This window comes from Centruroides sculpturatus, unplaced genomic scaffold (genome assembly GCF_000671375.1).
Source record: "Centruroides sculpturatus isolate CEXI.00-Female unplaced genomic scaffold, Cexi_2.0 scaffold36, whole genome shotgun sequence".
NCBI classification, from domain to species: domain Eukaryota; kingdom Metazoa; phylum Arthropoda; class Arachnida; order Scorpiones; family Buthidae; genus Centruroides; species Centruroides sculpturatus.
The window spans coordinates 839,224-852,782 of NW_019384384.1; the positions used below are offsets into that span (position 1 = coordinate 839,224).

Here is a 13,559-nt window from a genome sequence, read left to right on the forward strand (position 1 = left end):
CGAAACGATAACGATTCCTGGATAACATACACTTTATTAAAATAAAATGAAAACTTACGTGAAACCTTTCGTATTCGTTTACACTCAGCGAAGTCCTTATACAATGTTTAATATTAACGAAACGTACGTTCTCACTAGGGACTTTTTTACGTAGCCCTGGTAGTTTCTATCGGTATAAATTAATTAACAGAAAAAGTCTTTGTTATCAATAGAGAAACAGCTACTTATTTCATTTATTCAAAAGAGGGCCACGCTCTTTCTGGGCCTGTACAAGCTCGACATTCCCATTCTCACCCTCAATCTTACAGACCGTTCTGATTTATCTAAATATTTAATCTTGTAAATTAAAAATTCTAACAATTTGGTATATTTCGGCTTTATTAATTAAACCTATTTTCATGAGCGCATTTTTGTATATTTTTCATTGATTACAAAAAAACTGTGTTAATTGAAATATGTAAAACATGTTCAAATTAACACATCGGGCGGGACTATTTCGAACAAATGACTAAGTAAATGACTTAAAAATAAGGTTTAATTAACATTATACATATATTATAATATTAAAAAAGGGGCATAACTTCTCAAACTTTCTAATTTATATCTAATGATGTATTGGTTCCTATATGATTCGAATAAGGGAAGTATTATTAGATACGATTCTTAAATGATAAGGGAATGAATACCTCTTAATGGTTTTACTTGTTTATTGATCTCTACTAATGTTATATTAAATGTTTTCTCTTTAATAAATTGTTGAGAATACTTAAAATGTGATTGATAGGGATATTTAATTGGCGATAGGCATACAGAGTTTATAATTAGATAACCAAACCTAATTCTATACTGTAAGTTGAGATAATAGTCACACTAAGTTTACATCTTGTCTTCGTAATATTAAGTTACAGTAAACTACTGATTTTGTACAGTTGTTTAATGAGGGAGATGAAAAAGTCAAAGAACACTTCAAGTTTTTAATCTTTTGAATAAAGTTACAAGGGATAATAATAATACGGACCTATATACAAAAGTAGAATTTTAAATTATGCAGAAACATCTGAACTATTTAAATATATCATATTTTAATTAGCAAGTCAAGTGGAATTATTTTGAACAAATAAAAAAAGTTTAGTAAATGGCATAGAAAGAGTTTAGTTTAACATTATTTGTCGATTATAAATATAAAAAAGGCAGAGTATCTTCAAACTTTTTCGGTTTATATCGTTGTAATGAGAATAAACGAGTCATTTTCTTCAAAAAAATGGCTATCTTGAAGCATACGAAAGTTGTTTTTTTTTCTGTTAAATGTCAATTTAATAGTGTCTCTACTTGTACTGTTTTTAAAAGTAGAAATAGTTTTAAAAAATCATTATTAAATGCCATTCGATTAGTGTAATTAAATAATTAAAATGAAAAATAATTGCATTGGGAAAATGTCAAAAGTATTTCGTTGCCGTTCACATCGAAGATTGAGAAAAGAAACAGAAACTATTCTGAAAATGGAAGAAATCACGATGTAGAGTAACCGGATCTTCTTCTGTTCCTGTAAGTGTTTACAGGTTGTTGGGAGTCATGAATAATTGCTACTGCACTTTGTTTTCTAGAGGGATACAGTTGGGTGGTTATGATGATGCGGAATAGCCGCGACATGTGTAAACTAATTAACACGCTGAGATATATGTTTTTGTCCAGGATAAATGTAATATTTGATAAAAATTGTTTATATTTATCAGGCGAACGTAAAGAATAGTATCATTGTAACTCGACCGACCTTCTTTTATTGCTACAATCGCTTTAGTAATGCCTACTCGATCCTTTATGTGTTAATATTGTATATAAGTTAGATTTAGCCATTAAATTAAAATATTTTAAATAAATGTTTAGATCAAGGTTTCAAGATGAAAAATTTATTGATGGGTTTAGTGAAAGTTTTACGAGATTCAGTTCTTATCAGTAAAAACCGAAGATTTAATCCTGATTAATAGTTTTCCATTATGAACTCATAGAAGTGCTTGATAAATTGGATGCGATGACAACTTGATCAAGAAGAAAATCTTTATCCTATAAGAAAAAAAATTCGGGTATAGGAAAGCATTGGCATTCTATTTTAACGTGTCAATTTAATTTCATCGTTAAAAGAGTCGACTTTTAGATACAAGACAGGTTTACTGGTGATTTAGTAAATTAAAATGATAAACTAATGTAAAATTAATTGAATTGAATTATTATAGATTACTAAAAATTAAGTTTTAGTCGCTCTTAAATTTACTGGAAAGAACTGAGACTAAAACGAGCTTCTTATAAAATCCATTAAGCTAGTGAATAAATTGTTAAAAGTGTCACGATACAAACCTATCAATCTAATGAATTTATATAGGCTTACGTATATATATATATATATATATTTTATCTCTAAGTTGCAATCATAAAAATTAATTCAAACAATCCGACTAACATCCTTTCACACTGCTTTATCTAAAAATTTAATCAATAAAAGTAGAAAAAAGATAAGTACTCCTTCGGGATTAAGCAGTCTTATTATTGTCAGTATTTTGGTCATTATCAAACTAATAGGATAATTAATTACCTTGTTATTCCTTTTTTCTCGTCTCGTCCCTCCTCCTTCCGGCAGCTGATAAATCGAGTTTCGTATCATGGCAGAGATTCTCTGGGGAATAGAACTGCTCAAAAAATTTCATCTAGAGAATTCGGCAGAGGAAAAACTCTAGAAAACACTTGATTAATGAATTTACTCTCACCTGTTTGAAAATTCAATTTCTTTCATTCAATTCTTACTCAATATGTCAACAGCCAATTTGTTATATTTGCAGATATCGTTTGTCAATGACTCGTTTCGACTAGCATTAATAAAATTATCATAATTTCTCAATTTTCTATATTAATATATATGGCATTTGTTATAAAATTTGAAAGATTGAAGACTGGCTTAGAACTTCCGAATGGTAGGTGTATGTTACCGACCCCTTAATGCATTAAACACTACTCATTAAGAGTGTTATATGTAAATTAGTTTTTCATTCAGGATTACAGAAATTGTCTTGTATTATTATAAATAGCCTAATGGAAATGATATGTTGATTAACTTCAATTTTGTATTTAATTACTGATACATCATTTCAATCACAATGATTGTTATAGTCTTTAACGTTCGTTTAATTTATTCTTTGTTTAATACAATGAAAAAAAGTAAATAAAGCTTGAGTTTAGAACCTTGTTTGAAGTTATTTTAAAAAAAAAATAAGATGTATACGCGATTCTTTTATGGCTTTAACATATGGACGAAATTTCCTCTTCATTTCTTGCATTGTATGTAATTGTATAAATCCAAAAAAAAAACAACATTTTTTTTGCTTTATTTTGATTTTTTTCTTGATAAAGATAGAACTTGTTTATTATAAAATTCAAAGTATTAGAGACTCGCTTAAAGGTTATAATTGGCAGGTGTATGTTACCGACCCTTTACTTAAAGGCATTAAACACTACTTATTAAGAGCCTTGTATGTAAATTAGCGTTTAATTTCCATTCGGAATAACAGAAACAGGGACGTCGAGAGGTGGGGACTGTTGCATCTTTCCCCGGGCCCGTACTGGTTCTTACCCTATAAATTAATGTTATTTTTACTAGTAAAAACAAAATCTTTAAGATTGTTTTTATTAATAAAGAAACAAACATTCTAGATACTTCGTTTGTTGAAAAAAAATGGCGGCAAAAGGGACCCTCTAATACCCTGGCCTCATACAGAAATCATTTTGTATAGCCTAATATTAGAAATTATATGCAAATATCTTCAATTCTTTTTTATTGATAGGTCTTTAAAAATCATAATTTTCTTCTTTTAAACCTTTTAATGTATAAAATATTTCGGGTTAATTAATTTACTTCAATTAAAAGATGTGCAAATTAGTTTAAAAGTGTAGTGAAATAAGACGTTTTAATTCTAACAAAGGAGTGATTTAAGAGTGAATTTGTAGCTATACTATTAAACAATGTCGTAATAAATATCGAAAATATTTTCAGTATTTGTTAGTACATAATTCTTCAACCAGTGGGTTATGACCCTCAGGAATCTCTGTATCCTGGCTAATGTCATGGGAACACTCTGAAAGGGAGTCTCCAACTGAAGAAAGATGCAGGAAACTTTATTAGAATATATAAATTGTTTGAAATTGTTTTCACATTTTTATATAACAATAACTTATTGTAAAATATGCAAATCTTTCAGAATTTATTTGTAATCGATGCCTAGTCGAGAAAAAAATCGTATTTAAAACAGCTGAAATAAATTAATCTGTGTGAAAATAAAATAAGAAAACATATATTTAAATACAGATTATTAAAAAAAAATAATTAATTTTAAAGTATTTTCGGAATTTATAATTAAATTAACTACTTTTTAGCGAAGTTAATAAATTTCTGAANTGTAATCGATGCCTAGTCGAGAAAAAAATCGTATTTAAAACAGCTGAAATAAATTAATCTGTGTGAAAATAAAATAAGAAAACATATATTTAAATACAGATTATTAAAAAAAAATAATTAATTTTAAAGTATTTTCGGAATTTATAATTAAATTAACTACTTTTTAGCGAAGTTAATAAATTTCTGAATCTTATTTTCCCTATTAAATTAATTTATTAATTAACGTATAGAATTTTAATATTACTTACAGAACCTTGTATATAGAAATTTGCAGCATTATTCTGATTTATATAGCCTATATATATTTAATAAAACAGGAAGGATTAATAAAGTTGTCATTCAATATGACTTAATCTTATATCAAGTTCTATTTCCAGGTAGTAAATACTGTAATTAAAGCATTTGAAAAGATGTAATTATTCTAATTTTCGGAATTTCTAGAAAATATTTCTTTTAGATATTTTATGTAATTAAATCTAAAAGAAATATGAATATTTCCAACATTTACAAAGTCAAAATTTAAACTTCGAATGGTGCAGGAGATAAGTATTCGAGTCTATTTTCGTACTGCATTCCAAATATATATAGATGATTATTTATTATATCTTTGTATATAGTTGCTGAAGNAAAGGAAGGGTTAGAAAATATCCAAATACCTGAAATAGGGTTGCTCTGACCTAAATTTGTTCAGGGCCTCTTCCGTCGGGAGGTGCAAAAATAAAAAATAATAATAAAAAAATCGTAAAGTTCATGAATAAATTCTTATACTGTAAATACCGGCAGGAGATAAGTATTCGAGTCTATTTTCGTACTGCATTCCAAATATATATAGATGATTATTTATTATATCTTTGTATATAGTTGCTGAAGGTAGAGTATACATTATTGAAGAACAGTTTCGTCACAATTATTATCAATAGTAACATTGATCAGTTTGCATTAATTGACTGACTGATTTGTAACATTTGTAATGAAACTATTGTAAACGATGTATGTTTTCGCTGTTGTATAATTAATTTCTTATTTTTTCATCGCCATTCCACGTGAGAAATTTGATTACTTGTTGCAGGCTGGCTTTAAGGTGCTTCGATTCTTTTTATTTATTTATTTATAACAGTTTACACATACTTAGATGAAAAACTTATCCAGAAATTGACCTAAAAAAAGATATAGTTCTACACAAAAAGATAAATGAATAATTTGTATTTATATAATAGAAATAGACTGCGATTAGTAAGTGTTTTTAATAGCCATTAATAAAAACAAATGGACCATTATAATATATAAACGGCGTTTTTACTAAATTTAAATCATCTTAAACGAATTGATTTTTTTTTTCTTATACTGATGGGCATTTATTATGAATGAGATACCTTCCAGTTCTCCTTATTTGGATATGGATGAGTTACTGGTAGCATAGGGCTGTCCACTTATACTTTATGTTAAGTAGTTTTATCTCACTTTTTATATATTACAATTATCATATATTATTATTCTAATCTAGAAACTTATCGCGTAATTCGAAATAATTTCTTTTTTTCTTTATTTTTGCCACCGTTTAGAGAAGATTATTTCGTATTTTAACTAACTCATTTATTAAAATTGTAAAAATTAATTTTTTTTCATTAAAAAATAAGGGAAAATTGAGTTGCAGGAGTGACCATTGATGTATGATACAAAACACGTGCTGAATGATTTAAAAATAAAATAAAATGGAAGATATTTCGACTTGCTCTGACTTTTGTCTTGCAATTAATTAAATAAATTAATAATAATTAGTGGTCTAAGCGTATAAACTATATTTATTTATTTTTAAAGTGGGTTGCATAACGAGGTTTTATCGAATGGAAAGTAATGGTTAGACTTAATCTAGTGCAGTTAAATATTTATGATCCACTCGAGCTAGCTTTTTAGTTTCTTTACATCAAATAGTATAGAAGCAAGACTATTCAGAGGCCTTCTGTCTTCTTTCAATCGCGAACCTCTCAGCACAACTCAAAAGTCTTTTTATTCCTTTCTCAATAATCGTATAATTAAGCGCTGTCTGTTTTTCTATTTCAAAAACGCTCGACCAATGTGATTATGAGCAATTTCTGCAAATGATTTCTTTGTCGAATTTTCTTTTATGCATTACATAACTGTCAAAGAACTGTAAAAAATGACTTCTTTAACAATTACAAATTATTTAAAGGTTAATTAATTCGAGATAAGGGATTCAATTTTCTAATAGTTAAACAGGATCTGCCATAGAAAAACCTTATTTAATTACGTTTAAAACTGGAGATAAGCCTCTAGTTATCGTTCAGTTATTTATTTATTTTTTTTTTTTTTAAGCTCATCCTATTCACTTCTATTGATGTGCTGCCATCTATTGTTAAATCTGTGAACTTTTTCTTGCATTGTATATAATTGTATAAATCCAAAAAAAAACAACATTTTTTTTGCTTTATTTTGATTTTTTTCTTGATAAAGATAGAACTTGTTTATTATAAAATTCAAAGTATTAGAGACTCGCTTAAAGGTTATAATTGGCAGGTGTATGTTACCGACCCTTTACTTAAAGGCATTAAACACTACTTATTAAGAGCCTTGTATGTAAATTAGCGTTTAATTTCCATTCGGAATAACAGAAACAGGGACGTCGAGAGGTGGGGACTGTTGCATCTTTCCCCGGGCCCGTACTGGTTCTTACCCTATAAATTAATGTTATTTTTACTAGTAAAAACAAAATCTTTAAGATTGTTTTTATTAATAAAGAAACAAACATTCTAGATACTTCGTTTGTTGAAAAAAAATGGCGGCAAAAGGGNATGACACTTTTTTTTTTTTTAATTCAAGAGAGAGAGAGAGAATTCTCTTGTAATAAACACTTATGGTTTGTTACAGCCGAGAAATTAATGTATTCTATCGTCATTCGTGAAGGATTTATAGAATGCGATCTACTGTTCAAATATTACAGCTAATAAATACTCTTAATGTAAAATATATATATAAAAAATATATATATATATGATGAATTATAATTAAATATAATGTGCTGAATTAATGTAAACAACTTTTTCTAGTGCTGCTTTTTTTAATATTATTTTTTTTAATAATTAATTATCATAGAAACTGTAACAAAAACAGAGAATTTCAGTATATAGATCTGGCCATTCTGACAAGCTGTTAAGATATATTACATGGAGATTTATAGATATAAACATTTGTAAAAATTATCTGTACATAATGATTTTCAACATAAAAAAATATAAATACGTGCTATATTTATATTTTAACATGTAAAGGAAGGGTTAGAAAATATCCAAATACCTGAAATAGGGTTGCTCTGACCTAAATTTGTTCAGGGCCTCTTCCGTCGGGAGGTGCAAAAATAAAGAATAATAATAAAAAAATCGTAAAGTTCATGAATAAATTCTTATACTGTAAATACCGATGATGAATATCGTCCTGGAGAGATGCATAGTTCAAGAGGATTTAATTTTTTTTACACAGCTTTGAAAAAATATTTTTAATTCTCTGTATATATTTATAATAAAATTATCAATAAAATATATTCTAAATAAACTGTCGGAATATCAAAAGATTGTAGATAAAATATTATAATGCTTTCTCTGATAAATAAACATAAACAACTTTATCTGTCAAGCAACTGAAGAAACAATTTGACCTTAGTTTTTCAAAATATAAATACATACTGTTATATTGTCAATGATCTTATTTCTTTAATAAAGTATTTGTTTTATCTGACAAGAAAGCATTTGTTTCGAATTATTGTGACCTCGGAAGTATGCCTCTTTATGTTTTTTTTTTATAATCTTCCTTCATGGGAAAAGTGTAGTTGAGGTCAAACTTTGGATTCTTTGCTCAAAGGACAATCTTTAAATGAAATTTTAAATAGTTTAAAACTGTTTTACAATCTCCCCTCTCGCTTTTTATAAAAAAAATTTTATCGTATAAAAACATTGTAGAGTATCTGTCCGGCATTATACTAAGTAGTAGCTTGATACACTTTATATATTTTAATACGTGGAAAAGATGTAACAGTCTTCTTTTTTTTTCCTTTTCTTTGCCCATAAAGGGGTGTTATTCCCCTTCTCCGTGCCTCAAAGGGCCTCGGGGATGAATCGTTTGTCACATTCGAATGCTATCTGTAGACACAGCTTGACTTTCTTTTCTGGGTTACAAATGATCCGTTATTTGTCGATATTCCCCTGAAACTAGCTGACTAACAATGTCTTACTGACATAAGCTATCATCATATTTGTTTATGTAGTATATTCCTAGCCTGTGGTTATATATAAAAATTATTTTTATTCTAATTCAAAAAAAATAAAAAATAAAAATTTGATTTATTTGGAAATAAACTGCGTGGAAAAAAACGAAATAAATTCTAGATACAGACAATATTAAAATGAAACTTGATATTTAAACTCCATGTTTTGTTTTTCAGGTGTGCAAGAATATTCTTACGTTATTCTCTACATCCGGTTAAATCTGGGAAAGTAAGTGTGCTTTTATTTCTTTCGTGGCTGACGTAACTTCCTGTCAAAATGCTCTGAAAATAAATGTAAATTTTTAGAAATTCATTAAATTCTTATGAAACACAATCCTACAAAAATATAGGAATTTTGGGTTTCTTGTAAATCCTCAAAAATTCCTTATATAATTTAAATTAAAGTTCAAAAGTAATTGCTCTTTTCATTTGTACCGATAAAATATCAAGTAACTTTTCTTTCCTTTATTTTATTTTTTTTTTTTTAGTTATATAAAAATGATTCTAATAATAATTATTATTATTATTAATTTATCATTTAAACGGTAGATGGCGACACTCTTATAGGTCGCATACCAGATCGTTTCGATCGTTAAAAATTTAAATAGGAAAGAATAAAAATAAGTAATTTTTTAAATTATTGCTTTTTATTTTAATTAATTTGAGAAAATTCTAATTATAAAAAAGCATTATTTAGGCTTATAAACGCAACGTAATTTAAAATTGTCGTATTTAAGTTTAAGTGAAAATTTAAATATTTCTCGGGAGCCCTCTGGCGATGAATATATATATTAATATTCCAACTTGTGTAGTTTTATTTTTCATTACTAGAGAACTCTCGAAATATATATAAATATATATTTTAATATTTATTATATTTACATTAAAAAAAATCTAGAGTCAACCTCTGAACAACGACCAGTGACGGGTATATAAAAAATGGCCGTTAATGGAGGTTCGACTGTATATCAGTTATTAATTCGAGTTTCTTGCTTATAAAATTGTTGGATATTAAAAAAAAAATTTTTTTTCTTGATGGCATTCTAAAAATAGTAAAAGAAAAAGTGTTTCTTTTAATGTTTTTAAAATTAATTTTACTCAATTTAAATGATTACAGAAGAAAATTATGTAGAAAGGAAATAAGTCAAAAAATCGCTACTAGGTGAGTAACTAGCGCTGTCTTCTTTTAGTAAATCGGTCAAAACTGAAAGTGAAATTGATAGTAGCGATGGTTACTTTGAAACATTAATCACATATTCTAACAACATTGATTTCACATGAAATGTTATCTTATTCTTCAGTTACAAGAAATTGCAGCAATAACGAGAAACCACGTGAATATTTCACACTTAAGTTATGTTTCACACATTTATAAAGACTACAACTACCGACTCTAAAATCTTTATTTTTTTTTTTTTAATTCCTGAGAGTTTTCACTTGATAATATAATTTTTTTTTCTTTTACTCTCAGCTCTATAGACACTAAGAGGACTTTTCTCTAGGTCTATCGTTGGGCCATGATGCCCCCTGGGGCAGCCGATGGTGAGGGACGGGACCCAACTTATCCGGAACGCATCACCCCCGAAAAATATCTGGGATTTTTTCGAGTGTCCGGATTCGATTCCGGGTTTACTTTAACTGCCTCTGCTCCAGGTATCAATTAAAATTTTGCATATTATCGATAAAATGATACTTGGAGATGAACAGGGTGCAGCTGCACTTTCTTCTGAGGGTTTTTTCTCCCAGTAAAGCCAGGTAATAAACAATTCTGTAAGGCATATTGTTTCCTTTCTGCACCCCCTTTAAATATTTCTATTGAATAATACCGATAGAGAATATAGTTTTATAATTTTTTTAAAAAGAATATTTTGCCACCAACGAGAAAAACTTCAATTTTCGTAAAGGTCAAAGGGTGTAAATTGTCATAGATAGATGGCAGTACGATACCGCATGCTTCAAAATATTATTTTCGGCTGTTGAACCGAACCACAAGAATTTCTTAAAATGCTTTAAGCGAAAAGAATGGCATAAATGTAGCGAAATATAAAAAATTTTTTATCGAATATCGGAATATTCTTATCGTATGCCATCCCCAGTCGTGAATATCTATTTTACTTTCTCCAGAGATTTGTGAGAATTGAAACTCTTTGCAATAGTTGAGATGCTCGACCGCGCCTAAGGCTATAGATCAGCAGTATCCGTTACAATTTACATAAAGTTCAAGGGCAAATATCCGATAATTTATTCTCTTTGGATAATCAGGAATACGGAGAATACCCGAGGATATTACAAATTTCCAAGCAATATCATTATTTATCGGCGAATGTATTATAGAAAATTATTATTTGAAGTTGCCTACGTAATGAATATTGATTAAATTAATATCTTTAAAGTTATAAATTAAATGTATTATTTAATAAATTTAATGCGTTACTATCTTTAATATTATTAAATATGTTATAAAACTAGAAAATTATATTGCAGTAGTATCATTTTAACTTTTAATAATACATTCAATCAGTTGATTCGGTTACTCTCCATGTTCTCAACCAGTGGTACATGTACTGTACCACTGGGGGTACGCGAGAATGATCAGTTAGTACTACAAGTATATACACTGAAGACTCGGGTGGTACGCCAGTGAAAAAAAGTTGAGAACCACTGCGCTATGCAGAGCTGCATTTACCTAGTTTATATTCTATTGTTTAGGGCCTGGCGTTACGAGGGGCCTCGTTGTATTCTCAAAAATGGTATTAACATACATTGCCGGTTATCATTTTGTGAAGGAGGAAGGTCCTCTTGAATGTTGTAGCATAGGGTCACGAGTAGAATCAGGGCCCTGGCTGTATGTAATTGAAATAAGGAGTAGCCATTTGTATTTATGTAAAGATTTTCTGGAATACAGAACAATAATTTCTGAAAGTTTTTTCGTCACTTGCACACTACAGATGTAATGTCTTATGTTTTCAATCAAGGTCGAAAATAATCTCTATTAATTTGTATCATTATCTATAACTGTAGCAGTAGTTCTGTTCAAAATTAGGTTAGTTATACTTCTATGTGTATCGGGATCCCCTCGTGTTCTGTAACTACCACCATTATTCTCCGGATAGCGAAGATGATAAGGATTCAAAATCGATAGCAGCAACAGATGAAGGAATTAGATTATAAATAATTCGGTTTTTAATAAACAAATTTAATATATTTTAAATCTTAAGCTAAATACAATGATGGAAATTAAGTATTAACATGTAATTTAAATTCGTAAGCTTTTATCATAATGTAGAGCTTTATATAGATTATATACGTCATTCGTATGAAACTTTATACAGTAAAACGTGTTCAAAACGAAACCTTAATAAAACGGAAACTTGCCTAAAAGGGAAGGGGATTCTTCGGGACCCAGTGATTTTCTATGATAAAAAAGAAATACCTGTTCAAAACGGAAATCTGTTTTCGGTACCTTGCTAGTCCGGTTTACACAGGTTTTACTGTATGTATTGTCAATGCTTGAAGTAGGATTTTATCAGGATGATGAATATTCATCTGTTAATGCTAATTAAAAATAAAAATATATATATATATAGCGATTGCATTTGAAAATACAAAAAATGGTTTGAATTGTTAGTGGAATAATATATTAAAAAATAAAACGATTGAGCTTTTTTTTTATATCAGTTTTAATCATTATAAAATGCATTTAACGATTAAAAAAAATATGCTATTATAAACTAATTCCCATAAAAATTAAACCAAATTTGATGTTTTTTTTAATTCGATATTCGTAAAGTTAAATTAAAATTAAGGGAGTAATAAAAATTTTAGTATTTGATTTTCTTTTAATAACAGTTTTATACTTTTCCAAGAAGCAAATTCCATCGTAAAACATACAAAACCGATATTCTTAACTGACCGAACAGATTAAATCCAGATTAAATCGGTGGGATTAAAGAGTGCAAATCGATCGTTCTCTTAATCCGTCCAATCCTAAAATCTCCCAAAATGTTTACAGAATTACTTATTTTACAACCCGTAATAAAAATGATCTTGATTTTGCTCATTAAACATAATCTTCTATTATTTTACATCGCAGTGGTTTTGCATTTTATTAACTTTTATATATTGAGATTTAATTAGATAAAATAAATCATTTACTAGATTATTATTATTATTATTATTATTATTATTAATATTTTTACTATTTTTTTATCTTATTAATGCGGATGCGAATTTACTTCTTTCCATCTTCTTTTGATCGAAGAACACTGACAATAAGTAGCGGTAATGAACTTAATTCAGTTTATGAAAAAACAAATTTGTTTTTTTAGTTAAAAAAAAACAGAAAAAACTTAACTTTTGTTTACTAAGAAAGTGACTAAACGAATATAAAAAATAACGGTCTACAGCAATTTATAATATTAAGAAAAAAAAATGTAAAGAAGAAAAGGTATCAAAAGAGCCACGTGCTTGTCATCAAGATGGCGTGACATCGACTAATGGTTGCTTGGCAACAACCACGTTCGGTTCAAGTAGACGATATCGACTCGAATCTACGATTATCGAGTGTTATTGGCATGTCCCTCGGCAGGTGTTTTCTTCGCTGGCATCGCTACGAGTTATTCCCGACAATAACACGATTAATTAAACTGCACTCGATAGGAACGTTGTCAGCGTAAAGCAATTCATTCCCCCCCCCCTTTCTTTTAATCCGTTAAGTCAACTAAAAGCGCTAAATTCTTCATTATTTTAGCGAGGGGGAGAGAATATTCCGCGCTCGCTTCGGATCATAAAAATGTAGGCCCATGTTTTCCGGTTGTAAACATTAAAGCGATTTTTTTTTCC

At 28.4% G+C, this 13,559-nt stretch overlaps 1 protein-coding gene across 3 annotated transcripts in view; it reads left to right on the top strand.

The window, feature by feature from the left end:
- The window catches only part of LOC111618001 (protein Wnt-5b-like), a 242,587-nt gene that overhangs the window by 25,280 nt on the left and 203,748 nt on the right, over positions 1 to 13,559 (top strand). For all 3 annotated transcript variants that reach the window (XM_023359417.1, XM_023359415.1, XM_023359416.1), the window contains one exon: positions 8,895 to 8,946. The gene's annotated coding sequence lies outside the window, so the exon portion shown is untranslated. The remainder of the gene's footprint in view (positions 1 to 8,894; positions 8,947 to 13,559) is intronic.